The following is a 27,207-nucleotide window of genomic DNA, read 5'->3' as shown; positions in this document are numbered from 1 at the left end:
GAACATAGGTTCGAGCCCTGGTCCGGGAAGATCCCACATACCGCAGAGCAGCTAAGCCCGTGTGCCACAACTACTGAGCCTGCGCTCTAGAGCCCACGAGCCACAACTACTGAAGCCCGTGCGCCTAGGGCCCGTGCTCCGCAACAAGAGAAGCCACCGCAATGAGAAGCCCGCGCACCGCAACGAAGAGTAGCCCCCGCTCGCCACAACTAGAGAAAGCCCACACACAGCAACAAAGACCCAACACAGCCAAAAAAATTTAAAAATAAAAATAAATAAATAAATAAAATTTTTTTATGAAAAGAAGAAGAAGAAAAGAAAAAGCCTCCCAGTGAGCTGACTAATTTCCTGGATTTTAGCCTGGTTGAAATCTCTTGGTCTCTCTCTTTCACTCTCAAATTCTTTCTTTTTGATATGGGGGAAGACATAATAATTCTCAATATATATAAGGAAGAATGAAGCTAAAGTGTTGAAAAGCTGGCAGAAGGAATATGTTTTCAGCTCATTCAGCTTTGCTCACACAATTGCCTTTCTCTCTTAGCTCCTCTCTACTGAGAATGACTTCAGAAGAACTGTCCACATGGTTTTCCAAATAAGATGGCAGCCTCCTAGCCAAATCCCTTGTGAAAAAGACCACCGTGTTTTGTTTTGACCTTCCAGATGATCCAGTACTGCTCTTCCCGGAAGGCTAGGGGAACTTTCACATCTCTCCACCTAATCTGTGCAACTTTTGCAATGTTGAAATGTGCATAATTGGGAACTAGGGCTGGCTTTGCATTTTTGGAGTAAAGAGGAGTTTTTCAAAACCCAACGGTCACATAACTTTAAGCAATAAATGCTGCGGCAAACAGGGTTTTAAATTAGAACTGCTGGCTGAAAGGTCAACATTGCATTCTTGGCCAGTGACTTAATTTTCACTTTAATGCAATGAAAATAAACCTTTAGAAGGAAATGCCACCACTTTTTCCCCAAAGATTTTTAAAGCTCTTAGGCACATTCAGAAAGAGCTTCACAGAAGAGTCTTTTTTATATGCAGTAAAGGGGATAGGAATAGACTGGATAATAAATGTACAGGTAAGAATTTCTTTTTAATCTCGTGGTGTCCAGAGGTTTCAGCTTCTAACCACTGCCCTCCAGAGCGTCTTTCAAGCACAGCGAGGCTGGCTGCACTGCTTTATCCTTATTTTACCTGTTGGGCAGGAACGTCTTGTCTCTGGATTTAGACCCTGAGCCCCTTGGGGGCAGCACCAGGCCTCACGTCTCTCTCTATGCATCTCCCATGGGGTTATGCCCTTGGGAGCGGCTCAAAGATATTTTCTGATCCAATGAGTCATGGGAGCTTTTCCTTGGCTACTAAGTCATCAAATGCCTAAAGCAGGGATTGTCGTCTGGGGCTCATGGCTCACTAAGGGCTGGCTGTTGGGCTTCAGGAGAGGCAGGAACTCCCCGGTTTTATGCAAAAATGCCCAGCGCTCTGTGTGTCCTCTGTTGGGGCCCCATGGGTACGAGGAGTGGGTCCTCTGGCTGTCGGCAGATGAGTGTCTGCTGATAGCCGCTTGGGAAGGATGAGGCTTGACTCTGCACGTGGGGAAAGCAGCGGTAGGAAGCCCATTTGGCTGTGGGTCCCCGCCGGTTTTCCAATCCAGCACCACCAGCAATGAAACTGACAGATAAGTGGACCCTCTCCTGTGTATTTTCCACATGGCTCAGGACTTGCAGGGAGAGGGATGTGATTACCAGCCCCAAGACCTAGCACTGGGCCTGGCACACAGCAGGAACTCGTTAATATTCTTTGAATGAATAAGGGGATGAATGGACCCATGGTCACACCAGCAGAGAGAGAGGGCCATGAAGAACTGGAACCAGGGCAGAAGAATTGGGAAGAGTGCAGTGGGACGGTGGGGTAAAGTTTTGCAATACAGTATACAAGTTAATAAGGACAGGCCTCAGTGGAGGCGAGGCGGCCATGGGCAATGTGAGGACCTGGGAGCCTGAGGCCACCAGAGGGGGCTGATGGTGAGGGTGGCATAAAGCCTGAGGCCACACAGATGAGTGACCATCAGGAGATGATGTCTGAGCCAGGCGGGGGAGCCAGCTTGCTAGCTGGGTGAAAGAAGCACGGGGAGGATGGTCTTGAAGGTAGAGGAGTAAAATCAGTGCTGGAAGAGCTGTACCAACAAAGCCCAAGGGGCTCAGCAGGGGAGAGAGTCTTCTAGGGGGGCAGTGGATGAGAAAAGTGGTCCTGGAGGTGGTGGGCTGGCCTGTGAGATGGGCTTTTTTTCCCCAGCATTTTATTTCTTTATTTTTATTTTTAAAATTTTTATTGGAGTATGATTTTTTTTATATCTTTATTGGAGTATAATTGCTTTGCAATGTTGTGTTAGTTTCTGCTGTACAACAGAGTGAATCAGCTATATGTATACATATATCCCCATATCCCCTCCCTCTAGAGCCTCCCTCCCACCCTCCCTATCCCACCCTTCTAGGTGGTCACAAAGCACTGAGCTGATCTCCCTGTGCTATGTGGCTGCTTCCCACTAGCTATCTATTTTATATTTGGTAGTGTATATATGTCCATGCCACTCTCTCACTTCGTCCAAGCTTACCCTTTCCCCTCCCCGTATCCTCAAGTCCATTCTCTACATCTGTGTCTTTATTCCTGTCCTGTCCCTAGGTTCTTCAGAACCTTTTTTTTTTTTTAGATTCCATATATATGTGTTAGCATATGGTATTTGTTTTTCTCTTTCTGACTTACTTCACTCTGTATGACAGACTCTAGGTCCATCCACCTCACTACAAATAATTCAATTTTGTTTCTTTTTATGGCTGAGTAATATTCCATTGTGTATATGTGCCACATCTTCTTTATCCATTCATCTGTCGATGGACACTTAGGTTGCTTCCACGTCCTGGCTATCGTAAATAGTGTTGCAATGAACATTGTGGTACATACTCTTTTTGAATTATGGTTTTCTCAGGGTATATGCCCAGTAGTGGGATTGCTGGGTCATATGGTAGTTCTATTTTTAGTTTTTTAAGGAACCTCCATATTGTTCTCCATAGTGTATTGGCGTATAGTTGATTTACAATGTTGTGTTAGTTTCAGGTGAATGTGAGATGGGCTTTGATGGACGGGTGCCCGGAGATGTGGACTGAGCTAGTTGAACTCTCAAGCTCCCCCCCAGCTCTGGGAATCTCCATCTGACAAGTTAAGCCTGAAACTAGGCCAATCCCTTATAACCGGGAAGCAGTCCAGAGCTGAGGTTCCTTTAGACAACATGCCAGGAGTCGGAGCCTGCGGGCCTGGGCAGAGTGGCTGTGGAGGCCGCCCTGACCCTACGTTCTCTATCTTCTGCCCCATCAGAGGGGCTGGGGGTATTCAGCTTGCAGTGCATGTGCCCTGAGATGACATTCCAAATGATAATCTCCCCGTCGTAGCTGGAGGTGGCAAGGAGAAGAGGCGGGCATTGAGCCACACAGAGGATGTCCTCCTTTTGCCCGTGCTTCTGGGAAAGAGAGAGAGAGAGACAGAGAGGGACAGAGTAAGAAATCCAGTCCCCAGTCACCCACAGCTCACTTCCCTTCATTGGATGCCTGAGACAGAGGAGACAGAGGGGCCCCTCCTGTGGCTGCCCCCATTAAGGACTCTTGCGGAACCTGCTGGCCCGGCCCAGCCCAGGGGGACAGGGACATCCCTCCAGGTAGGAGTCTGCTTGCAGGTCAGCCAGAGAGGTGCTGCGTCTCCTTGGGTCAGTTTTGTCACCTTCCCCAGGGAGGTGTTACTCCTAGCAGCTTCCTTACCTCCCCATAATGCTGGCAAGGAGGTTATTCACAAGGAGCCCTCTTTGGGGCTGAAATCTTGATGGGAATGTGACAATGGAACCCAAGCACTGGCCAAGGGGGTCTGGCCTCCCAAGAGCCCCAGGTCTAAATTCCGGGGTGTGGAGTCCCTCAACTCAATTCCTCCAGGGCTCCCATCTGCTCCACACTGTGGCTTTGAAGTGCTGTTAGGAACTGGAATTGCCTATTCTCCTTGAAAGGAGGATTTAGGTATATGGATCCTTAAGAAAGATAAGAAACGAAATGAAAATGTTTTTGGTTTTGAGACCAGAGCTGCAGAGTTCAAAGAGTCCCTGGCCATTATCCTTTCAACTTTCTCACCAGGGTACAGTTTCCTTGTGAAAAGAATTGGCTTCTCCCAGGGTTGTAAAGATCTTCTTTCTCCCTTGCCCTCAGGGACTTCCCACAGAGAGGCCCTTGTGGACCTATCCGTGATCACCTAAGAAGCCGCTTCTGCTTGAAAGCAGCTGGGAAGGCGGTGGGTAGGACAGTTGGAAAAGAGCAGATCAGTGGCCCTCTCCTCCCCACAATCTTCTGTCTCCAAATCTTGCCTCCTTCTGAAATTTGTGAGCGCTTGTGTCTGGGCTTCTCCTTCCCTGGTCCCACTGCCTGCGGAATGAAGTTTACATGCCTTGGCCCGGCTTTCAGGCTCTGATTTAGCTTTCCAACCTCATTTCCCTCCTGTACCTGGTGCTCCAGCCCCTCAAAATATTCATAGTCTTTCCGAACAACATGCTTCTCAGGCTTCCAGACTTGATTCACGCTCTCCTCCTTTCCCCTCATCTAGACGGCCTTTCCCTACCTTGGCCTCCCAGAAAAATCCTAGTAATCTTTTAATATCCTGTACGATGTTAGAGCAAAAGTTAGTAGTTCCCATCTCTGGGTTTGTCCAGCATTTTATATTATTATTAAAACATTATTACATTAATGAATACATTATTATATCATCTGTCACATCGTATGATGATTACTTCCTTAGTTTATCTCCTTGCCAGTCTGTGAGATTCTGGGCCGGGAATCACATTTTATTCATGTTTGTATTTTCTGTGCCTACCCACTAAGGATGGCACTATGTCAGTGCTTGATAAATAGGGGGTTGAAAGAATTGATAAGTGAATGAAAAAACATTTGAATGAACTAACACTTCACTGACTCTTGCATGACTTCTGCCCTTGCAATGGCCATGGCTTTCCTGGGGACATTTTCTGCAAACTCTGTTCTTTCACTCAACAATCACTCATCTGCAAACTCCATGAAGGCAGGGATCATGTGATGACCACTGGGCTTGTCACTGTATGTTCAGTGAACAGCACAGGCTAGGCCCACATTTGACACATGTTGGTTGAATGGCAGCATATTAGTTGGGCAGCTACTATAAACCAGGCCCTGAGCTACATCCTGGGAATACAATGGAGAAAACAGGCAAGGTCTGTCTTCATTGAGTTTGTATTCTAGTGACTTGTGGCTTTTGGAATATTTACAGAGGCATAAGGTACGGTTGGGTGGTGGGGAATGGTTGTGCACAGTGACCTTCCTTTCTTACTGCTTGTCTTAATGGCTTGACATCCAGACAGTTTTGAGGGAGATCATTCAACCCTGGGAAGCTGTAGAAAGTTGGGGGCTAATAAGAATCCTAAGAAGTCCCCTGGTTATGGGCCCCTAACAAGCCACAGGGCAGCAGGAATGTCATCTCTTAGGTTCCCTGGCCACCCAAGGACGGCAGAGTGAATGCATATGGGTTTGCGTGCCAAGCAGAAGCAGGAAGTGGACGCTTCTTTGAAGAAAGTCACACGCATCACATCCTGGGCTGCCATTCCTGCACTCCAGGACTCCAGGCTGAACTCAAGGAGAGCTGTGTGGATTTGCTCCTGGGCCTCCTGCCCCAACCTGAACAGAGGCCATCACTCTTCCTGGAGCAGGAGCAGCTGCCTGGAGCTCAGCGCTCCTGGCTCCACCTGGACCCCAATCATGAATCCCACCACAGCAGAGGCTCTTGAGATGCTGTGACCACCCTAGGCAGGCCCGGGAGACCAGGGGTGAGCCCCAGGAGTGAAGGACATCCCCACCAACTGTCACTGTTTGGGTGGAGAGTCGGACAGTGGACCAGGGCTCACCAAGTCATCCTGCCAATGTGGCTATGGCTTCCGGAAGTGATGAAAGTCACATGGTGTGTCCTGTATCCAAAGCCAAACAGGAGATGTTGTACAAGCAGTAAAATGAGCTGCCAACACACTCACAATTTCAGAGAGAGATGTTGGCACATTTTACAGCCCTACCCTTCACCCCATCAGTGATGTAGATCTTTGAAATGTCAAAGCAAATTCCCCTAGTGCCAGTGGGAATAAAAAGCAATCCACTCCTGACGTTTGGGTGATTGCATTTCAGCAAATCATATGCCAACTGACAAGCTCTTCTCTGATGGTCTGCATAGTTTCGCCTCTGTAATAAGACCCATAGCTGATGCATGAGCTAAAACAAAAGCCATCAGCCCGGGAACCTGTAATACCAAAGGACAAATTCAACACCAAGACCTCTCAGGCAGTCATGTCTCAAATCATCTGAGGATGCTAGGCTTAGGCTCTGACATACAGCATACTTTCAAATGAATAAAGAACTTACAATGTTTAAAGACTTTGGAGATCCAGGACCATCCAGCAGAGCCAGCAGGGGACATACAATGCCACAGGTAGATTTAAAACGTAGTTTTAGTCAGCATTTTCATCTTCCCCTGTCTCTTAATCCCTTTTCCCATCTCTAAGCCATAAAAAAAGATTTTTTTCCCACAGAGATGCTTATGGATGGCATTTCACCTCCTCTTCCCATTTAGAGAGGGACTACGGCATAAAGACAAGGTGGGAGGAAGAAGGAAAAAAAAATTAAAGGGCTGGACAGTTGACAATCTGGTTAATCTTCAATTAGGGGTGAGAATATTCGAGACCCAGCTGGAAGCCCCTGTATCCTGGGGAGGAGGGAACATGGCCAGCCTGCAGATCCCCAAAGAGGCCCTCTCTGCCCCTGATAGCTTTCATACCCTGTACTTTGTGAGATCGTGATTTATAAGAAATATCTATTTGGTCTTTGTCCACATTCTGGCTCAGAGTACCTAAACCCTTGCAATTTCCTGAGTGATGAGACCATGCAAGCGCTTCACCCTTTCCCCATACCTTGCCCTCTGCATCTCTTCCATCTGGCTATTCCCGAGTTATATCCTTTTATAATAAACTGATAATCCAGTAAGTGAAATATTTCTCTAAGTTCCGTGAGATGCTCTAGAAAATTAATATAACCCAAGGAGGGCGGTGTTGGAACCTCTGATCTATAGCCAGTTGGACAGGACTTGCAAATGGTGTGGCAGGAGTCTTGTGTCTTGTAGGACTGAACCCTGACCCTGTGGATTCTGATGCTCTCTCCAGGTAGATAGAGTCAGAATTGAGCGGAATTGTAGGGTACCAGCTGGTGTCGGAGAATTGCTTGTTGGTGTGGGAAAAACCTCCACATGTTGGAATTGGGTACAGAGTCATTACACTTCTTCCCATAGAAAATAATTTAAAAAACTGAAACAGAAAAACTAAAAATGTTTTTTAAAGGGAGGGAGGAAAGAAAGATGGGGGGGAAAGGGGGAGAGAGGGAAGGAGGAAACTATTTTGTCCGTATCACTGCTTAGCTTATACCAGATAGAGGTATAAAGACTTTCTCCAAAATCTGTTTTTAGAGAGAAAAGAATCAACAGGGCATGGGGGTGGGGAGAAGTCTGAAGCAGGGTTTTGAAACATCATAATTTTGTACACTTCACTTACAAAGTACACATTTATTCTTCTATCCCATCCAACAGCTATGATACACTTAGAACAATAACAGACTATTACATTTTGATACTTAAGCTTATCATCTGTTTAATTTTTGCACAGAATCAGTACTGTGGCCTCATTTTGCTGTGTCCATGTGATAAATGAAGAGAGCAAGAAAATCACCGCTTCTGTTTTTTATGAAGAGCAAGATAAAATGTGATTTGATAAACTAGGGTCAGTTTTTTAACTGGTTCTTAAAGGATTAGGGAACAGAAGCAGGATACCCTGGTTTGTCTTCATGGTCTGTTCCACGAGCAGCTTGCCTTCCGGAGGATTATTTGATCCTGAGAGCATGGCTGAACCGTGGAGGCAAGGGCACAAACAGAAATTGATCAAGGATTGTTTTTAACATTTTAATGTTCAGGAGAGAATTTATTGGGTTTTTATTCTTTGACTTACGGCTGCTGATTTTAACTACCCTAGCTTGTGATTTATTCCTTAATAAAGCATTTGGTGGAGAGATACACTGTTTCCTATCTCTACCTCTAAACCGTTATCAAAATGTGCGGAGAAATGTTTCCAATATTCTGGAAGAGTCTAGTTGCCTAAATTACCATCAGGGAGCAACCGCAGTTTGGGGAATTCTTTGATACATTTGCTTACAGAAAATTCCCTTTACTATCTTGGTGTTCTCCTCCAGGACAAAGTTTTTTTTAATTTAATTAATTAATTTATTTATGGCTGTGTTGGGTCTTCGTTTCTGTGCGAGGGCTCTCTCTAGTTGCGGCAAGCGGGGGCCACTCTTCATCGCGGTGCGCGGGCCTCTCACTATCGCGGCCTCTCTTGTTGCGGAGCACAGGCTCCAGACGCGCAGGCTCAGCAGTTGTGGCTCACGGACCCAGTTGCTCCGCGGCATGTGGGATCCTCCCAGACCAGGGCTCGAACCCGTGTCCCCTGCGTTGGCAGGCAGATTCTCAACCACTGCGCCACCAGGGAAGCCCAGGACAAAGTTTGTATCAAAATATATGTCCCACTAAATATCCAAGATGACCCTCTTCTATTCAAGCTGAATAGAACTCACTTATTTTGGCTTACCTCCAAGTAGGTATAATCACAGACTTCACTTTGCTTTTCATCTAGAAAGATAATATTATCAACTTAGAGTAAGCATTTTTCTTTATTAGTTCTTGAGTCAGTTTACATATATTGACTTAACCCAACTGATGACTGGGGAAACTTCAGCACTTACTTTTTAGTTTTCAAACCACAGTTAGGTGTCTTTCAAGCCACCAAAACACAGCTGATGCCACTCTCACTGCCCTAAAAGGCTGATTCAGCCCTCGCTCAGCTATGGGAAGAGGCTCACCTTCTTCCTGACAGGACCCTGCACGTGCCTGGCACTTACTGGCTGAGTGAATGAGCAGATGAATGCATGAGGTCAAAGGCAGAACTAGGAATCACACACTCATTACTCTGCGTACTTTTTTTTTTTTTTGGCAGAGCCATGAGGCATGAGGGATCTTAGTTACCAGACCAGGGATCCAACCCGTGCCCCCTGCAGTGGAAGCACGAAGTCTTAACCACTGGACCACCAGGGAAGTCCCTACTCTGAGTAATTTTTATCTTATTTACTTGGACTTCATTTGTACTGAGAATTGAAGAACGTTTGCCTCTGATCTTCCCCCTAGTTTCACAGGCCAGAACTGCGGAAATTTTACCAAGAACGGACACAGCACATGAACAAATGGAATAAGCAGCCTTGAAAAAAATCACAATGACACACAAAAGAGAGTAGCTTTTAGTTCATCTAGACTTTGTGATGTTTGACTTATGTGATTTTTAAAATGTTTTAAAAAGCTAAACTCTTTTAAGAAATGAGGCCTACACCAGGCAGTGAGGGAACAAATGCATGGGCTATAGATGGGAGAACAAACATGTATGTAATGTATGTCCTTCCTACATAGAAGTTTAGAGTCACTGGCAATGAAATGCCAGAGAAAAAGGATGTAGGATTTTTACATGCATCTTAGATTTTATCTCATTTGATTTCTTCTACATTTACTACAAATGCCTAATCTTGCATCATTATTTTATGGGGACCCTTGGTAGGAGGTGACTCACCATGTTTCAAGGTGTGAAGACAATGTCCGTTGTTGTAGCTCCATATTTTCAGACAGCCATCTCTGCCCCCAGTAACTAGCCTAGGAAACAGAGACCCCCGTCAGGACTGCATGTCAGGGGTCACCCTGCCTAACAGTAAAAGATTCTGGAGGGACTTCCATGGTGGCACAGTGGTTAAGAATCCGCTACCAATGCAGGGGACACGGGTTCGAGCCCTGATTGGGGAAGATCCCACATGCCGCGGAGCAACTAAGCCCATGTGCCACAACTACTGAGCCTGCGCACCACAACTACTGAAGCCCGCGCACCTAGAGCCCATGCTCCGCAACAAGAGAGGCCACCACAATGAGAAGCCCTCGCTCACCACAACTAGAGAAAGCCTGCGCACAGCAACGAAGACCCAATGCAGCCAAAAATAAATAAATAAATAAATAAAATTAAAAAAAAAAAAGATTCTGGAGAAGGCACATACCCTCTTCCACTGGAGCCAAAGGTCAGACAACGTATTCCAGCATTGCCATGAGCCTCAATAAAATCAGACAACAGTATTCCTGTTTCAAAGTCCCATACTTTCACCACCTGTATCAGGAAGTTGGAAAAAGTAGCCTGGAGACACTGGCTATCAAATTAAAGAGAATTTGCATTTAGAGGTCTAGGGTCATAGATATGAAAGATGAAAGTTTACCCCAAAAGTTTCCGTACTTTCAATACAAGTTGGTTACCTGAGTGTATTCATTAGCTAGGGCTGCCATAAGAAAATACCATAGACTGGGGAGCTCAAACAACAGACATTTATTTTCTCCCAGTTCTGGAGGCTGGAAGTCCATGATCAAGTTGCCAGCAGGGTTTGGTCTCTTCTGAGGCGTCTCTCCTTGGCTTGCGGATGGCCGCCTTCTCACCGTGTCCTCACAAGCTCTTTCCTCTGTGCCTGTGCAACCCAGCATCTCTTTATGTGTCTACATTTCCTCTGGTTATAAGAAGACCAGTCAGACTGGATTAGGGCCCACCCTAACAGCTTTATTTCAAGTTGATGACCTCTTTAAAGGCTCCATCTCCAAACACAGACACATTCTGAGGTACTGGGTGTTAGGACTTCAACACATGAATTTGGGGGGAACACAATTCAGTCTACAGCACTCTCTGAGAAGATGAGAAAATTTAGAAATATTGGATGAATATCTCCTGGCCACCTAGACTCAGAGAAGATAGGTGTGGATTGAATTTTGAGCAGCAAAATTTATTGACCATTAAAGCAAAGCTGAATGGGTAGATGACCCATTTTCTGGGGAGGATATTTAAACCCTCAGCTTTAAGACTTCACTCAGTCCAACTCGTTCCAGTCTTGTAGTTACTTTCTTTTAGCTCCAACCTTTGAGCAGCTTTTGAATGAGAATCATCTTTAAAGGGAGGTGAGTAGCATCTGTCATGACTGGTTGGGGTAAGTGCCCCCCACCCCCCCAGGAAGGACCTCCTCTGGGGCAGGCTTTCTGGATCCTGCACCCAGAAGCAGTGACAGTGTCAGAGGAGAAACACTTGAGGACAGCACTCTTTCTCAGGACTATTGAACGGTCCTTCTAGCCTACCACTTTGTAAAAAGGCTGCCCCATTGATATTAGAGAAACTTCTGGGTCTCCAAGCCAAAAACCAGACAGCACTGTTGTTGATTGCAAGTTGCTGAGATCAGTAGGGTACACTTTGCTTCCTTTCTTCTGTCCTTCTATAAGGCCAGGGTTCCCAGGGGTATGTACAGCTCAGGGGCATTCATCTGTTCTTCTGAATATTTCAATAAACCCTTAGTGTTACTTTAGTGGTTTTAATCTTTACTTTACTTTAGTGGTTTCAATCTTTGCAAATATCCCAAAGTTCCACAACATGCAGTGATTTGTGATATGGTTGAGATCCAGAATTGATTTAAGTACCTGATGGCGTGGACGAATGAGCAGACAGCATGAGCTGGGTAGGATCAACACCCAAGGGAGGACCTGCCTTGCTGCTGTGTGATAAAACACAGTTTGTTTGTTTTTTTATTTCCCCAAGAAAGCCACCTGCTACTGCTGGTAACGGAAGTGAAAAGATTGAAGACTGAAGTGAGCAAGGGAAACCTCTCTGAAAATGACTTTAGGGTTCTATTTACAGAATCAAGAAAAGTCTAAAGGTGCTATGTATACTTTTCAGGTATACCTACCTCACTTGCATTTTGTGGAGGGAATTTCATGCCATAGCAGGGCTCCTTTAAGAATTTCACTGTCCCAGGGACTTCCCTGGTGGTCCAGTGGTTAAGACTCCGTGCTCCCAAAGCAGGGGGCCTGGGTTCTATCCCTGGTCAGGGATCTAGATCCTGCATGCCGCAACTAAAACCCGGTGCAGCCAAATAAATAAATAAATATTAAAAAAAAAAAAAAAGAATTTCACTGCCCCATGTTGTTCTTCCTTTTGGAGATCCCATCCATTTAAATATATTAAAATGCAACCATGTCCCCAATTAAATATAATAGAATTTTGCTAGTAAATTTTAAAATAATTTAAAGAATATAGTTTTAAGCTCAGTTGATAAAAAATTGTTATTCTTATAAACTTTGGTATTACATATAACTATGTGTGTGCTAAGTTGCAGTTCATAAGTGATGTGCTGTAAACATTTAATTGAGCATTTATTAATTTTCATTGTACAGTTTACAAGGATTTTCAGAGGCGAAGTTGGTGGTCCCTAGCACTCTGCTTATGCAACTGAATGAACACAGTGTGGTATAGTGGTATTCATAAATTCAGGCTTCATCAAGATCTTGGGCTATATTCTCTCCTCCACAAATATCAAGTGTAATGTGGTTTAGATGTCATGAATTGTGACGGTGGGCATGACAATGATCCAAAGATTTCACACAGCGACAGATTTGCAAGGTGAGCGAACACTCAAATCAATAATTTAACTCAGTAAGTATTGGAGAGTTTATTACCAGCATGTGCCTAATACAGTAATAGCTGTGAGGGTGTTTATATCTCAATTCAACACCTACCTACCACCCACCACTGGGGGAGACGTGCATATCAAAATAATGCTATTGAGGGAGACAGACTGTGTTACCATGGAATTAGGAGCCCAGATGCTAACGGAGCCATTCATTCTGCCTGGGTGTGGGAGGGGATCTAGGATGGCTTCTTAGAGGAGCTGGTATCTGAGTTGTGCCTTAAAGAATAAGAACGGTTTTGAGAGATCAAGGAGGAAAGAAGAGGGAAACATAGATGCTCTGATCCCTGCTCTCAAGTGCCTGCAGAAATTGTTTAGAGGCGAGGCTCACACAGGTGAAACAGAGCAGGGCAGGAGAGAACACACTCCAGCAGCCAGGGGAAGCACTAACTGTGGGTGATCAGGAAGGGGGAGGTGCCTGCATGAGTCAGGGCAGTGAAGGCAAGTGTTTCCTGGCAGAGATAGGACTTGAGTTGGACCTTGAAGGATTGCTCAGGTGTGCGTAGGAAAAGAGGAGGAAGCAGGAAATTCTGGGGTGGAGATGAGAAAAGGTTGCACAGAGCCAGGGGCAGGAAGGTGCAGGACGCTGAGAAGGTGAAGATGTTGGCTTCCTTGGACTCGGAGGTGACTCTGATAAATTTGGAGGATAAATGCTTCTTTGCAAGTTTGAACCCAAACTATGCAGGAACCCGCCTTCTTTGAGATGAATTGAGACTGAGTCATCACAAAAAATTTTTGATCTACTTCTTTTGGTATTTAACCACTGATCTCTGGAGCAGAAGCTAGACAAGAACAGATGCAAAGACAGTCGAGTGTCACTGGGAGTGCAGCTCAAGTGAGCGGGCACATGAAGAGGACGTGTCTGGGCTGTGATGTCCCCGATCATCCCCACTGAAGAGGGGGTTGTACTGGCAGCACACCACGGGCTCCTTGTGGGAAACCACCGGGTGAGGCTCGAGGGGAGATCTTGCTCGTGAAAAACAGAGAGAGAGAGAGAGGGGCGGGGGGGGGGGAGAGAGAGAATGAAAACCGGAACTGAGTATGTGACACGCATACCCAGGATGAGGCATCGATTGCTTTATTAAAGAATGGTTAAGAGGATAGTCTTGAGTTCAAATGATGGGTCTGCGACCTTGGGCAAGTCACTTAGCTGCTCAAAACTGTAAATTTCTTATCTGTTAAATGGGGATAATGGTATCTACTTTAAAGCATTGTTTTGAGGATTAGATGAGAAAACATATATACAGCGGTACCTACATATCTATAGGGGATTGGTTTGAGGACCCCCTAGAATACCAAAATCCACAGATGCTCAAGTCCCTTATATAAAATGGCATAGTATTTGCATATAATCTATGCACATCCTTTCATATACATCTCCAGATTACTTATAATATCCAATACAATTTAAATGCTATGTATACAGTTGCCGGTATGTGGCAAATTCAACTTCAGCTTTTTGGAAACTTCTGGAATTAAAAAAAATTTTTTTTCCATCCATGGTTGGTTGAATGTGTTGATGCAGAACCCATGGATAGGGAGGGCTGATGTAATGTCCTGAGCACAGAACCTCACATAACATAATGCACGTGCAATGAAGAGTAGCCACTAACCGTGAAAACTGATACCACGTCTCCTTGTTGGGGTAGGAGGAGTGTGATTTCGTGATATTGCCGAGTGGACCTTCTTCCCTATTAATGTCCATCTTCCCCCAAACCAACACAAACCATATCATCCCATTCTGAATGGCAGTGCTTCTCCCTCACAGCAGGGACAAGGCCAGGCCAGGCCCCGGGGGGCCCTGCAGCATGCCTCCTACGGGTACCCAGGTGCAAAGGACCCACCTGTGCCCTTGGACTTTGCCCCCTGAGCCATGTCTGGGAGGTCAGCACACAGAACCGACAGCCCTTGGAGTGAAGCCACCCAAACCCTTCAAACTCATTTCCTCATCTGTAAAATGGAATCCTTTATAGAAATTTTGTGAGGAGGAAGTGTGAGAAAGGATGTAAAATGTCCGGAGGAGGCTGGCATGTAGTAGACACTGACTAACCGAATGTTGGTGGCCAGCCTTCGCTCTCTGTAGTGCCCTGCGACGGTCAGCCATAAGCCAGAGCCACTAATAGACATCTGGGGGCTCTGAAACCTCAGACGTAGTGCCAGAAGATTCTTGGTGTGGGCGAATCCTCTTCAAGGAAGAACGGGACTTGGCGTGAGGGTGATTAGAACTTAGGGGACCACAGTCTGCCCACTTCACAGATGAGGAAACAGCAGGAGGTGGAGAAGGGTCGGCTCACTTGGTCAAGACCACAAGCTCCCGAGTGACAGAGCGGGGACCGGCAGACAGTATCTGGCACCTAAGCGCTGGCGCTAGGAATGAGGCTGCTTTTGCCATGAGGTGGAATTTCAGACACTTGGGTCCAAAAAAAAAAAAAAAAAAGAAAGAAAGAAAGTCAATCCAACAGGCTGTTTGTTCTGCACAGTGATATCATGTAGAACAGAGAGCAGTTTGATTGACTGACGTTCCCGTCTTTCAGCTGGCTGCTTTGGCATCTTGAGTGAAGAGCCTGCCTCCGGGCCTGGCTGTGGTGATGGCCTGGCCGCGCCCCTGGGTGTCCCTGGGCGGCTGCCCTGCTTGGGGGATGGGGTCTTGGAGGCGAGCACCCCTGCAGCCGTGGGACTGCAAGTAGGCTGACGCCTCCGGACTGAATAGGCAGACCCCGGGGCTTCTAGGACAGTTTCCTACCGGGGGAGGGCTGGCGGGTGGAAGGGGGCTCGAGGGGTAGACTCCAGACTTTTGGATAATATAGGGAGGCGGTGTCAGAGCAATTAGTGGGAATGTTAAAGAGAGCTCGCCAAATAGACACTGTGAGACAGGATGTGGGGCGTACAGCCCAGGGCTCACACAGAGGGCTCACACATTAAGTAGAAGGTCGACTACAGCTGCCCTGGGCTCTGCAGGACCTTCTGGAGAGCTGAGCGCTCGGGGCCTACCTCAGCCTCAGGTGCAGGAGGGCGACGGTGTCCGTCGCCACACACAGGGCTCTGGGGCCGGGGAGATAGAGGCAGGCCCCGGGCTGGCCCCGAGTACCGCTGGCTTTGGAGGAGGCGGTAAACAAGCAGCTCTTGGTCTCCAGATCCCAGATCTGAGGAGGAAGTGAGGAGAAGAGATGGGAGCTCTTGAAGAGCCTGCTTTGCTGGGTTTCCAAAGCCGTCACCTGTTGGGGGTCTGGTTGGGCTTGAGGGAGGTTTAAACACTGCCCCGCTCCCGCCTCATCCAAATGAAAAGTCGTAAAAGGGGTTTCTTCTCCTCTGTTGTTTGTAAAGGAAGCACGAAGTGGGCACCAAGTTCCTGAGCCCCTCTGCCAGGCCAAAGCTTCCCGAGTGCCAGGGACTCTGCGGCCAAGCCACCCCAGAACTGTGCTTTACTCCCCCAGGAGGAGATGGCTTCTCTTCCCATGGACCCAGCTTCCACAGTGGGGGCTCACAGCATGGGTCTGACCTGGGGCTCCGAGCTACTGCTGTCCCCCAGCTATGCTCCCATTTCTTACTACAGGTCCTCAAAGCCCGCCACTGGAGGACACGGGCTACAAACCTCGGGGCGGCTATTGGTTGAGAGCATAAGCCCCCTGCCTGGGTTGGAATCCCAGCTCTACTGCCTAATGGCTTGTGTGGCCTTGGGCGAATTACTACACTCGCTTTCCCTCAGTTTCTTCGTCTGTAAAATGGGAAGAAAAATAATAGTACTTACCTTATAAAATTGATTTAAGGAATCTGAAAATTTAATAAAAGATAGAGTGCTAGAAAATGGTATAAATATGGTTAGAATAATAATATTATCGTTAATCATTTATTTTAATTGGCACACAAGCCATGCCATGGTTCTTGTGGGATCGTAAGATACTGTGATCTGATGAGAGCTGCAAGGGATGGCTGCATCCCTGGGGAGAAGGGGGTGGGTCAAGTGTAAAATTGGGAAGATCATGATCATCACAAAGGCAGCCTCGGTTAGTGAGTGAACATGTGCCCGGCGTTGTGTTAAAGGCTGTATATTTTACTCTTTGTTATGGGTTGAATTTTGTCCTCCCAAAATGTGTATGTTGAATAACCCCCAGTACTTTAGAATGTGGCCTTATTTGGAAATAAGGTTATTGCAAATGTAATTAGTTAAGATGACTCATATAGGTGGCCCCTAATCTAATATAACCGGTTTCCTTATAAGAAAGGGAAATTTGGAGACAGACACGTACACAGGGAGAACAGCATGTGAAGATGAAGGCAGAGATTAGGGTGATGCTTCTACAAGCCAAGGAAGGCCAAAGGTTGTAGCAAATCACCAGACGTTAGGTGAGAGGCATGGAACAGATTCTCCCTCACAGCACTCAGAAGGAACCAACCCTGCCGATACCTTGATTTCAGACTTCCAGCCTCCAGAACTGGGAGACGACACATTTCTGTTGTTTAAGCCACACATTCTGTGATACTTTGTTACAGCAGCCCTAGCAAACTGATGGGCTCTTAAATCAACTTTGGGAGGGAGACATTATCCTCCGAATTACAGTGAGGTTAAGTGACTCAGCCAAGTTTACAGAGCTAGTAAGTAACTAACCTAGGAGTCAACCTCTGGCCCATCTGCCTCCAGAGCACACAGGAAAATGTAGATTGAACTGGGTGGGGTGTGCTTGGATGGGGCTTCTTCCTTCTTCCTTTGAGACTCGAGGAAGCAAATCAGCTATTGTGAGATTTGAAGACTTTACCCCTTGAGTCAGACTCTTAATTCTTGTATTTATACTGTTGATTTTCCTTTAGTTCTCCCCAGGAGTTAACACACTCATTTTGAGAGTTCCAGCCTACCTTTTAATCTGTGATTTTAGATCATGGCATAGAAGCGGGAGCAATGTATCCTAGGAGGTCAGCATGGGGGTGACAGTAGTGATCAAAGTAAAATAATCCCATGGAAAGAGTGACCCTGAAGGCTGCTTGTTCAAGGGGCATCCCCACCCCCTGGCCCCAATCTGGAGAATTGATTTGTTTGAAGATTCTCTTCTTTCTGGGTAGAAAGGTAACACACATCCTTCTTATCAGTCACTTGTACCACAATGGGAATCCATTTACATGTTAATTTCTTCTCAGTGCATGAGCTAACATTACTGAGAGAAAGAGGGTTTTGATGAGGGGAGGGCAGAGGGAATTCTGGAGCCTGGGAAGAGTGATCTCAGCTGGGGTGCTATAGAGGGACCCTGACAAAGTCAGTGAAAGGAAAATGTAGGGAGAGGCTCTTCATAGTGATGTCCCCCAAATAAAAACAGCTACAATAATTAAGCACCCCGGATGTAGCTAGTGTCTCTCCAGCACCCTCCTGTCTTCTGTTAAGAGAACGGCTTCTCTGGCTGTAAGCACTGGACAAAGGATCTGAGCCTGGTCAGTCTGCGTCCTTCCTTTAGGTTCTTCTGGCTGGAGCTGCTAGTAAGAGTAGAGTTGGGACATGAGTTCAGGCTGTGGGCTTGGACGGGTCCTGGCCATTTGGAAGGAGAAAGCCATTCAGCAGTAGGTGTTGATGAGACCAATGTGAACCAAGGAACAGACATGCAAAGTGCAGGCATACAGCATGGGAACCACAGTGCCATCTGTGAGCTCAGCTGCCCATGAGTCCATCTGTCCTAGGATCTGGTTTCAATAAACAATAATTTCTCCCCCCTTTTTGTTATATAAGTTTCAGGTATATAGTATTACAATTTGACATCTGTGTACACTACAGAGTGATCACCAGCCCAAGTCTAATTGCCATCCATCACCATACAGTTGACCCTTCATGCATTTCACCCGCCTCCCAACCTCCTTCCCCTCTGGTAACCACTAATCTGTTCTCTGTGTCTATGAGTTTGCTTTTGTTTTATTTTGTTTGTTTTGTTTCGTTTTTTTTAGATTCCACATATGAGTGAAATCATATGGTATTCGTCTTTCTCCACCTGACTTATTTCACTTAGCATAATGCCCTCTTCATCCATCCATGTTATCAAAAATGGCAGAATTTTGGGCTTCCCTGGTGGCGCAGTGGTTGAGAATCTGCCTGCCAATGCAGGGGGCACGGGTTCGAGCCCTGGTCTGGGAAGATCCCACATGCCGCGGAGCAACCAGGCCCGTGAGCCACAATTACTGAGCCTGCGCATCTGGAGCCAATGCTCTGCAACGGGAGAGGCCGCGATGGTGAGAGGCCCGCGCACCGCGATGAAGAGTGGCCCCCACTTGCCGCAGCTAGAGAAAGCCCTCGCACAGAAACGAAGACCCAACACAGCCATAAATAAATAAAAAAAAAAAAAAAAAAAAAAGGCAGAATTTTGTTATTTTTTATGGCAGAGTAGTATTCCATTTTGTGTGTGTGTGTGTGTGTGTGTGTGTGTGTGTGTGTCTGTGTGTGTCGCATCTTCTTTATCCATTCATCAATGGACACTTATGTTGTTTCCATGTCTTGGCTATTGTAAATAATGCTGCAATGAACATAGGGGTGCATATATCTCTTTGAATTAGTTTTTTCATGATTTCTGGATAAATACCCAGAAGTTTAATAGCTGTGTCATATGGTAGTTCTATTCTTAGTTTTTGTGAGGGGTCTCTATACCATTCTCCATAGTGGCTGCACCAATTTACAGTCCCACCAACAGTGTGCAAGGGTTCCCTTTTCTCCACATCTTCTCCAGCATGTGTTATTTCTTGTCCTTTTGATAATAGCCATTTCAACAGGTGTGAAGTGATATCTCATTGTGGTTTTGATTTGCCTTTCTCTAATAATTAGTGATGCTGAACATCTTTTCTGAGGTTTTGTCTCATTCTTTCAATTGGAACATATTTCTTTGCCTCCTCATTTTGCCTAATTCTCTGTGTATTAAGTATATATATACGTATTAAGAATTAGCTATCTCTCCCAGTCCTGAAGGCATGCTCTTATTTAGGAGCTGTCCTGTGGGGCTCAGAAGTGCAATCCTGCCTGGCCACTAGAGCCGGGTGCTTAAGGGCTGTCCCCTACGTGGGCTATGTGCGCCCTCCTGTTGTCGTGGGCCTCTGGCTGCCTTGGAGTGCTGGCAGGCTGGTATCATTCAGCTGGCTGTGAGAGGCTGCCAGGACGCAGGGTGGGCGGGGCTGTCAGTGGGACGTGCCCATCGGCGCTACTGGGTCACATGGAGAATTCCAAAGTGGTGCCCACCAGCACTGGCGTTAGCAAGGAAGCCTGAGGTCACGTAAATGTCTCCTGCCAGTGACTCTATCCCCAGGAAGCATCCCAAATGACTCCTGCTTCTTCAGCAGACACTTGAAGATTAGTAAATGGGTGCCCTTCACCTATGAAACATACACTTTTCAACCTGGTGTTTCTGTGCTGGTTTTCAGGTTGGGTGAGGCCGTGCATGAGCCTTTTAAGAGCGGGGTATTTGTTGCCTGCAGTTCTATAGTTTCCCTGGGTTTATTCTCCATTGGTTTTCAAAGCCGGGTGATTTGGGGGCTTATCTCTCCTGTGCAGGATCTGGGGGCTGGGGTGCCTGATGTGGAGCTCGAATCCCTCACTCCTCAGGGAAAAGCTCCACCTCTTTGGGGTCCCTCCCAGTGGTGCAGCTGGGGCGTGGTTTTCCCTGGTGAGCCCGTATCTCTGTCTCTCCCACGCGTCTCAATGCTGTCCTTTTACCTTTTCTCGCGAGGCTCTGTCCATCCGGTTTTCAGATCTCTTTCTGAGGGAATTATTCCATTAGCAGTTGTAGGTTTGTGCCTGTGGGAGGATATAAGTTCAGGATATTCCTGTGCTGCCATCTTGAGCCCTCTTGCTTGTGTTTGGAGGGATGTGTTCCTGTTTGCTGGTTGTTGGCCTCTCTCTCTCAGCTTCTTACACACCTACATCCCTCATCCTGTTGCCTCCTCTGTCTTTAAACCAGCAATAGTGCACTGAGTCCTTCAAATTCTCCCTTTTCAGCTTAAACTGTTTCAGTTAGATTTTTGTCCCTTTGACTCAAAAGAATCTTACCAGGTAAGGGACTTCCTTGGTGGCTCAGTGGTTAAGAATCCGCCTGCCAATGCAGGGGACACGGGTTGGATCCCTGGTCTGGGAAGATCGCATATGCCGAGGAGCAGCTAAGCCCGTGCGCCACAACTACTGAGCCCGCGTGCCACAACTGCTGAAGCCTGTGCACCTAGAGCTCGTGCTCCACAACAAGAGAAGCCACCGCAATGAGAAGCCTGTGCACCACAACGAAGAGTAGCCCCAGCTCGCCGTAACTAGAGAAAGCCCGGGCACAGCAACGAAGACCCAACGCAGCCAAAAATGAATTAAAAAAAAAAGAATCTTACCAGGTAAAACTACTCTGCGGTGAGCACAGTTCATAAATTATCTTTTATGAACACAACTAATCTACAAGACGACCCTTTCTCCCATACTGCAGAAGAGTAAACCAATGTCTCAAAGAATTAAGTAACTTAGTTCAGAAGGATTGAGTACTTCACCCGAGGTCGTCCAGTTTGTGGTAGTTTCAGAATTTAAACTCAAATCTGTCTGTCTCCAAGGCATTCTGCCCCACCTCCTCCAAATCTGTGCTTCCCTGTCTACAGTGTAAAGTTACTGGGAAGCGGCTACTGGACTAAGGCATTTCCCAGCTTCCCTTTCACCCAGAGTCATGAACTCGGCAATAGAATGTGAGAGAAAGTGATGTATCATTTATGGCTGGGATTTTTTAAGAGGCAGATATGCCTTCTCTATTCTCATACCCATTGCACCTGGATTAAGAGGAATCTGAGAACCTAAGTAAGGTGGAACCCCCATATGGAGACAGCCCTGTTCTTGAAGGGAGAAAAAGTGCCCCTCACCAGGGGCACTGGCACAGGATTGTTACAGTAGACAGAAAGAAACTTCTGTTGTTTCAACCTATGGAAAATATGGAGTTTATTTGTTACAGTGGCAAGCCTTACCTTAACTAATACAGCATGCTATCTTCCTTCCAAGAAATAACTTTCTTTCCATCCTAATTCCTGTTGACACAAAACAGCTCTCTTTGTGGTGTGCAATATTAAATTCACAGAAAATAACAAGTGAAAATGGAAATCTCAATCTGTCACTTTACTCTTCTTTAGAGAATGCCAGAAACCAGCAGACTCCTGAAACGTTTCGTGTGTCCCCATGATTTAGAGACATGAAATATTTGGGCTAAAAAAATCAATCAAAGAACGAAGACTATTTGATCAGGCATGCTGTTTGGTTCCTAGTTGATTAGTTTTTATTTGATAGAAATAATATATTCTGAAATAAATTACACACCCTATTTCCAAGATAGGATTTCAATATATTTTAAACACACTTTGGGAAGTGATTCAATATGCCTGAATCATCACAGGCAAGATGCTAATCTTGTAATCATGAGTTTAGATTGGGAGAAAATGGAGAGGCACTAAGAAAAGAAAATAGGATAGAAAACATGTCCTCACATACAGAATTATGATTATCTGATGGTGGCAAATTTCAAAAAAAAAAAGTGAAATCTCCAACTTTGTGGCCTTGGTGGATGTCTTTACATAAATTTGATTTTCAAAATAAATCAGAAACTAAAGTCCATAAATCTTACCATTTTAATCAAATGTTCTTGGAGAACTGAATTGAGTTTGGGTCCTGTTGTATCCCTGACTGTGATCTCAACACCTAGTTTTGTATAAAATATCCTCTTCATTGCCATGAGATAGACTCTAAGTTCACTACACAGAAGCCATGTTGGACCCTACAGACAGTAAAATCCCAGAGCATCACAGGGTCCCTGTGCTCTGTCTTGGGGGCTTTTCTCTCCTTTGCCCACTTTTGCGCCCTTTATGATCTCATCCACTTTATGGTTTAAAATTCCATCTAAATGCTGATTATTCCCACATTTATATCTCCAGCCCTGACATCTCCCTTCAACTCAGGATGACTCTCTCCAGCACATCCACAACTGGGCCTCTGACCTTATGCTCCTCTCACCCACCATCTTCCTCACTGCGGTGTTTGGCTCAGGCCTAAACTCTTGGTGCCATCCTTGACTCCCCTCTCCCTCTCTCTCCCCTCTCTCCTTTAAAAAAAAAATAACAGCTTTATTGCTATTTAACCCACATACTACAAAATTTGTATTTTTAAGCGTACAGTTCAGTGGCTTTTAGCATATTCACAGAGTTGTGCAACCTTTACCACTATCTAATTTCAAGAAGTTTTCATTCCTCCAAAAAGAAACCCCATGCCCATTAGCAGCCACTCCCTATTTCCACCTCACCCCATCCCCTGGCAAGTGCTAAACTCATTTCTGTCTCTATGGATTTGCCTATTCTGGACACTTTATATAAATGGAATCATACAATACATGGCCTTTTGTGACTGGCTTTCACTTAACACTTGAAGCTTCTCAAGCTTTTCCGTGTTGTAGCATGTGATAGTGCTTCATTTCTTTTTCTTGCTGAATAATATTTCATTGTATGGATGTACCCGATTTCATTCATCCATTCCGCAGTTCATGGACATTTGGTTAATTTCTACTTTTTGGCTATCATGAATAATGCTCCTATGAATATTCATATGCAAGTGTTTGTGTGAACAGACGTTTTCAATTCTCTTGGGTGTAAACCTAGGTGTGGAATTGCTAGGTCGTATGTTAACTCTGGTTAACATTTGAGGAACTGCCAGATATTTTCCAAAGTGGCTGCATCATTTTAAATTCCCACCAGCGACGCATGAGGGCTCCAATTTCTCTACATCCTTGCCAACACATGCTATCGTCTCTCTTTTGATTTTAGCCACTCTGATGGGTGTGAAGTGGTATCTCATTGTGGTTTTAGTTTGTATTTTCATAGGCACTAATGATGCTGAGCATCTTGGCCTGTGTTTATTGGCCATTTGAATATTTTCTTTGAAGAAACTTCTGTCCAAGTCCTTTGCCCATTTTAAAATTAAGCTATTTGTACTTTTATTGCTGAGTTTTGTATGCTAAATGCAAGTCCCTCATCAGAAATATGATTTGAAAATATTTTATCCCATTCTGTAAGTTGTCTAATCACTTTCTTAATAGTGTCCTTTGAAGCACAAGTTTTTATTTTTGAGAAAGTCCAACTCATTTTTTTTTCCCCTTTAGTCTCCTGTGCTTTTGCTATCATATCTAAGAAATCATTGCCTAGTCCAAAGTCATGAAGATTTACTCCTATGTTTTCTTCTAAGAGTTTTGTAGATGTAGCTCTTTTTACATTTAGGTCTATGATCCATTTTGAGTTAACCTTTTGATATAGTGTGAAGCAAGATATAGTGTGAAGCAAGTCCAAAATCAAGGTGTGGATAAGTTTGGTTCCTTCGGAGGCCTCTCTCCTTGGCTTGCAGATAACCACCTTCTTGCTGTGTCCTTGCATGGTTGCCTCTCAGTCTAAGTGTCCTGACTTCCTCTTCTTGTAAGGACACCACTCATATTGGATTAGGGCCCACCAGTATGACCTCATTTAACCTTCAGTACTTCTTTATAGGCGTTATCTCTAAATACAGTCACATTCTAAGGTACTGGGGGTTAAGACCTCAACGTAGGAATTTTGAGGGGACACGATTCAGCCCTTAACATCTATCAATCCTTTATTATGTGAGGGGTCAGTGAGCTGGTTCATGCATCTGTACAAAGCAGTGAATCTGATCTCCTTCCCAAGGTTCCAGCATTCCTTTGACTCATGCTGCTCTAAATCTCCACCCTCTGGCCCTGTGACAGTCCAGAAAAGAAGGTGGATGAGTCATGAAAACGTGTCATATTCACTGGAAAAGCATATGAGATGATGGATGAAATAAATCAGTGAGGTTTTTTTGTTTTTGCTTTTTTGTATAAAAAATAGTGTATTCCAAAGATAACAGAGTGATTGAGTTTTAGAGGTAGACAGGACCCTCGCTAGAAAAAGAGGTGTGAAGGCAAACAAAATGAAGGTGGTAATGTCGCTACCTCTGCCAGGGTCAGAAAGGTTTAAATTCTAAGTTTCATAGACAACGTTTCAGAAAGGGCCCACTCGCCCTAGTGTGTTACAAGAGAAGGTGATAACCTCTAGTGGCAAGGGACTGTGCCTCCCTATGTCCCCATTCTGTCCCCAGATCCCCTTCTCCATCCCCCAACCCGCACTCTCCAAAGACAAAGGGAGTATTTGGACAGAACGCAAGCAGGGGCCTCAATGCAATAATGTTAACCCCTCCCAACAAAACACCAGGTATAGAAAGTTCTCTAAGAGGCTGCCCTTCCACTGCCTACCTATTCTCCTTTTCCAAAGCAAATCCACAAAAGTAAATAACACTTGAGTATCTGCTAATCCAGAGGCCCCAAAGGCTACAGAGAGGGGAATGAAAACATGAAGGGAACACCTTCTCTGTCTGAAACCGCATTGGATAATGCATCAAAACATAAGAGGGCAAAGACCTTAATAGTGTTGTCAGTGGGCGTGGAAAATATTTTGTTATCCTCAGCAGACACATGGATGCAGATCACTGGAGCCGTGTGGCTTTTCAGCATACCTGTTGGTTTTCTAGAATGGAAAAGAACAGATGAACACCAAGCAGTTCTATCTGCGATTTCTAAATAAAAATGCAAGACTAAACTTGTCCCGGATTTGGCAGCTCTCTTCAGCCTGAGGAGGGTTATGTCTCCCTCTGAAACGACACAAGTACATATCTTGTGTGATAAAAGGTCTGAGGCAGACAGGACCCAGTTATAGCAGCACAACTCCATGTGAGATGAAGCCCTGAGCTTGGTTTCTCCCATGGCTGACAATATCACTATAAAAGGAATAAGCACGGAAGAGCGCAGCATGGGGTTGACAGATTCCACGCAGGTTGTTGCTTTGTGCAGTATTCAGATCTGGCGTGAGTGTCTTTTTAATAAGAGTTTATTTTAAGGAGCTCTGAGAGATCACAGTGCCCCGAGGGGCTCAGGGCTGGGTGTGTAGTGGGCGGGTGAGGAGGTAGGGAGAAGGGAAGCAGGGCTGAGGTCGAGGGGGAGAGAACAATGTCTTTTTATAACCAAGTCCCTGGAAACGAAGCAAATTGTTCTCAGTCTCCATACACATGGGAGTCTAAGGTAATAGAAGTGAGTAGAAAAAATCATGTTTCTTTCTTTCTTATTAGGCATCCGACATTGTGCTGAGTGCTCTACATAGAAGATCTCATTTGCTATCTTTACTATTACTCCAGGAGTGGGTATTCTTGTTATTGCCTTTATAGAGGAGGGCATAGAGGCTGCAGCCCTTGCTCAGGATCACTCAGCTAGAAAGGGACAGAGGCGGGACCAGATCCCACGTGCTCACTGCCACGCAGCACTGCCCCAAGGCTGAGAGGGACAAGGGTCATCTTGCAGTTCCTAAGTGATGCCTGTACAGAGGCTCAGCAAGGAAACTTGGCTTTCCCTAGATGACTGGTTCTTATCCCAAATCCCACTATCAACTCTCCATTTCCCCCTCTCCTTCCTTCTCCAACACTTATCAACAGAAATGACACAGGCTTTTAGAAGCCAGATTGCGTTTGAAACCTGTCTGCCACTACTTCCAAAAAGTTACTTAACTCCTCTGAGCTTCAGGTTCTTCCTTGGTAAATGGAGTTGATGTGAGGATTAGAGAGAATGGATATGGCGCATAGTGCCCGGTACAAAGTAGGTGCTCAATAAAATGACAGTTACTGTTATTTCCAAGAAAGCGTTACTGAGACTTGCTCTGGAGGGGCACACGTGAGAGGTAGGGGCCCAATTCTAAGGAGGATGATGATTACACATTGAGGGGGTGATGGCAACAGTTTGCTACCCTGCTACCTCAATTCCAGGCTTTCCAGAACAATCCCTGTTTTCTTAGGTCAGTTCTGCTACACCTCAGGGGTGGTAGAGTCCTTGATTCACATGGGGTTAAACAACTCCAGTGGAGAAGTGAGTGTAAGCTTAGGACCATCTGAGTGAGGTGCACAGAAAGGACATTGATTATACATAACAATCCCTAATCGCTCTCTACAACTGATCATCGTTCATTGTAGGGAAGATAGCCGTCTAATCAAAGAAAATCCATCTGATCATGAGTGAATGATGGCTCCACACGATCTCTTTGTCCTTGCAAAGTATTTGCGTTTTAAGTGAGTTCCTTATTAACCCCAAAGAATGACTCTTTAACAGCCACAAGCAGAAGTTTTCCAGGCTCTGTGTGTCTGGGAGATTAATTTTGGACAGGGGTTCTTAAGTTATTCTAAAGGGGAATTAGTGATCCCCAGTCCTGCTCTCCTGTACTTACTAGGTCAAGGGCACCGTTGGTTGGAGGAAGACTTACCCAGGCAGATAAGGATCCTAGACTCTAATTATTCAATCCATTCCACCTGTCAGCAGCAAGTTCTTTCCTTTACAGATGAAAACGCCTTGACTCCTTTATAGATGCGAAAAACTGTTTGATCACATTCTGCTCGCCTTTGGGGCAAACCGAGGAACGCTTGGCCTTTTCTTGCTTTGACATCTTTTCTAACAT

At 45.6% G+C, this 27,207-nt stretch overlaps 1 pseudogene across 1 annotated transcript; it reads right to left on the bottom strand.

The window, feature by feature from the left end:
• Positions 1–1,693: 1,693 nt before the first annotated feature.
• On the bottom strand, positions 1,694–27,207 carry LOC309615797 (annotated as a pseudogene). The gene is made up of 10 exons (XR_014249805.1): positions 27,150–27,207; positions 27,016–27,082; positions 15,706–16,107; positions 14,765–14,899; positions 10,222–10,368; positions 9,750–9,829; positions 8,710–8,764; positions 7,638–7,683; positions 5,955–6,014; positions 1,694–3,506 (listed from the first exon to the last, which is right to left on the bottom strand). The product of XR_014249805.1 is annotated as an uncharacterized misc_RNA (transcript).

This window comes from Balaenoptera borealis (genome assembly GCF_965194805.1).
Source record: "Balaenoptera borealis genome assembly, chromosome: 18".
Taxonomy (NCBI): Eukaryota; Metazoa; Chordata; class Mammalia; order Artiodactyla; family Balaenopteridae; genus Balaenoptera; species Balaenoptera borealis.
Note: the sequence above shows the minus strand (reverse complement) of the source record. Positions and strands in the feature narration are given on the sequence as shown.